General features: G+C 37.4%; 1 non-coding gene across 1 annotated transcript; it reads right to left on the bottom strand.

Annotated features, from left to right (window-relative positions):
• Positions 1–1361: 1361 nt before the first annotated feature.
• LOC117286037 lies at positions 1362–1470 on the bottom strand. The gene has a single exon (XR_004517179.1). It is a non-coding gene; the product is annotated as a U6 spliceosomal RNA (small nuclear RNA).
• Between the last annotated feature and the right edge of the window lie 1554 nt (positions 1471–3024).

Here is a 3024-nt window from a genome sequence, read left to right as displayed (position 1 = left end):
TTCCTTTTCCCCCTCACCCCCACCAGCATTTGTTATTGGTTGATTTCTTGACAGCAGCCATTCCTTCTGGTGTGAGGTGGAATCTTACCAATGTTTCCATTTGCACCTCTTGGATAACCAGTGATGTTAAACATTTTTTATTTGTTCGTTTTCTGTTTCTACTTCTGTCTGTTCATTTTAGATGCTCGTTTTTGGATTGGGTCTTTAACTTTGGGGAGTGTAATTTTTTTTAAGTTCTTTATATATTCTTTATATATTCTATATTCTTTGTCTGAGGAATAGCTAGTAAAAATTTTTTCCCACATTGTGGGTTAACTCTTCATGCTGTTGGTGGTTTTACTTGAAATGCAGAAGCTTTTTAATAAGAAGAGATTCCACTTGTTGATTCTTTCTGCTAATTCCCATGCTACTGAAGTTTTGTTCATGAAATCTTTTCCTGCACCAATGTTTTCAAGAGTTCTACCTAACCTATCATCCAGCAGATTTAGTGTTTCTGTTTTAATATTTATATCTTTGATTCCCTTTCATTTTAGTATAGTGCATGATGAAAGATAAAGGTCTAGTCATAATCTTTGGCAGGTTGAAATCCAGTTTTCCCAGCACCACTTATTAAAGAGGCTATCTTTCCTCCAGTGAAGGTATTTGGCTCCTTTGTCAAAGATGAGGTGACTAAATATGTTTGGAGTTGTTTCTGCATCTTCTAATTTGTTCCATAGATCCTTGGGTCTATTTCATTGCCAATACCATGATGTTTTATCACACTAGTTTTGTAGTATAGTTTCAAGTTGGGAATTGTGATACCTCCAACCTTGTCTTTGCTGCCTAGGATCACTTATGCTATTCTAGGTCTCTTCTCATTCCAAATGAATTTTTGGATTGTTTTCTCTAGTTCTGTAAAATATACTGTTGGGATTTCAATTGGGATTGCATTGAATCTGTACAGCATTTTTGGAAGTATGGCCATTTTCACTATATTGGTTCTTCCTACCCAGGAACAAGGGAAGCTTTTCCATTTTCTGATATCCTCTTCAATTTCTTTCGCTGTTATCAATTTGTCCATAACACAAGTCAACTTCTTTCCTATAGGTTTTAATAGATAGTAATCCTTTTTTAGTAGTTTGGAGGCACAATTTATACCATAGATACACATCTGCTTTATAGTGCAATGCAAGAATATAAAAAGGCAATAAAAGGAGAGATCTGTAACTTCTGCAAAGCAGAAGTTTAAAAATCCAGCTTAATAAGATTACTATCCCTCAACAAACTAATTGAGAAGGCAATTTAATTACTGAGCACAGATCCTTAACCTATGCTTAAAACTTGATCTCTCAATAAAAATGATGGAATACTTTAAATCATTCACAAATATGGAATGCTTTGCAAATTTGCATGTCATCCTTGCACAGGAACCAGGTTAATTTTTTCTGTATCATTCCAATTTTAGTGTATGTCTTGCTGAAGTGAGCAAAATTATCTTAATGTCATTAATTTTGAATAGTCTGCCATTTCAATTGATTTACAATTGCAAGGCCATTTTTAAAGCAGACTCTCCTTTTCAGTACTAGAGATTAACCCAAGGATTTTACCCTGAGGCACATCCACAGCCCTTTTTTTTTTTTTTTTTTTTTTTTTTTTTTTTTTTTTTTTTCCAGAAAAAGAAAAGATCTTCTAAGTTGCCCAATCAGGGCTTGAATTTGTGATCCTCCTGCCTCAGCCTCTCAGACTGCTGTGAGTATAAACACCAGTCTCTACAATTTTCTTGTGGAAACTTGTCTTTCACCAAGAATCTTAAATAATTTCCTGCCAATCCACACTTGCCTATTGTCAAATATCAACACAGCACCCACATGTTCATGTTAAATTGTGAACAGTTCACAGCATGCTGTACTCACACTGAATAACAGATTTTCATCAAGTTTAGAATAAATTCCAAACTCTCTGTCACAGCTTAAATCTCTCTTCTTCATCTGTTCACACTCAAACCTCTCCATTCTCATCTGTCGTGACCCACTGATTCTGACAACAATGGCAGCCTGGCTTTTCCTGGAGCACCAGAGCTGCTGCCATGAAAAGACATCAACGTTCCCATTTCCTGAGCTTGGGATTCTCTTCTTCCTAATCTTCACGGCCATTCTGTCATGTCATTCAGGTTCTGCCTCAAGTGGGACCTCTCTGGGAGTATCTTCAACGTTCACTCCTCAACTTGTATTCAAAAAAGAGGGGCAAGAGCAGAATGAGTGAAGAATATATATAATATTTTATTTGTAGAGAGCATTTGTGGAGGAGGAAAACAGGGTGCTACTGAGAGTCAGTGTTGTCTGTTCCTTGCTGCTTTCCAAACCTTATTCTACAGGACTAAACATCTATTTCAGACTACTTAGAGAGTTTTGGTAATGACATTATCAGGAGCGATGGTTAATGAGAACGAAAGTAAAGGTTTCATGGGGGAGAAAACGTTTGTTGGGTTATGGAGTTTAGGTAAATTTATGTCAGGTAATGGGAGAGATGTAGGCATCCCAGGAAACTTAAACAGTGTGTGGAAAACACAGAAGGTGAAGGGGAAATGAGGAACGTGCCACTGAATATTTTATGCAAATTTTTATCTTTAGGGCCTTGTTTACTAGAGGCAAATAATCCACCTGTCTCAGTAGGGCAATGGAAGCTTGTTAAGGAATAATAGAAAATAATATTACCTAGGAAAAGCAGAAACAGATGGAAGATTTTTAAATTTCAGGGGAGAGGTTTAGCTTTGTTGTTCTAGGAAAAAGAAAGTCACTGACAGTATTTTTTGTTTTGTTTTGTTTTGTTTTTTTGAGACAGGGTCTCACTATGTAGCTGAGACTGACCTGGAACTCACAGCGATCCTCCTGCCTCAGCCTCCCGAGCGCTAGGATTACAGGCGTGTGCCACCACGCGCCGCAGTCACTGAAAGTTCTTGAACAAGGGGATCCCCACGTTTCCACACGGTAGGGGGAAGATTGTCCCACATCGTTATGATGAACGGATTAAAAGGTTAACACCTGG

The sequence above is a fragment of the Fukomys damarensis genome, unplaced genomic scaffold (genome assembly GCF_012274545.1).
Source record: "Fukomys damarensis isolate Sample0158 unplaced genomic scaffold, DMR_v1.0_HiC HiC_scaffold_14, whole genome shotgun sequence".
NCBI lineage: Eukaryota > Metazoa > Chordata > Mammalia > Rodentia > Bathyergidae > Fukomys > Fukomys damarensis.
Note: the sequence above shows the minus strand (reverse complement) of the source record. Positions and strands in the feature narration are given on the sequence as shown.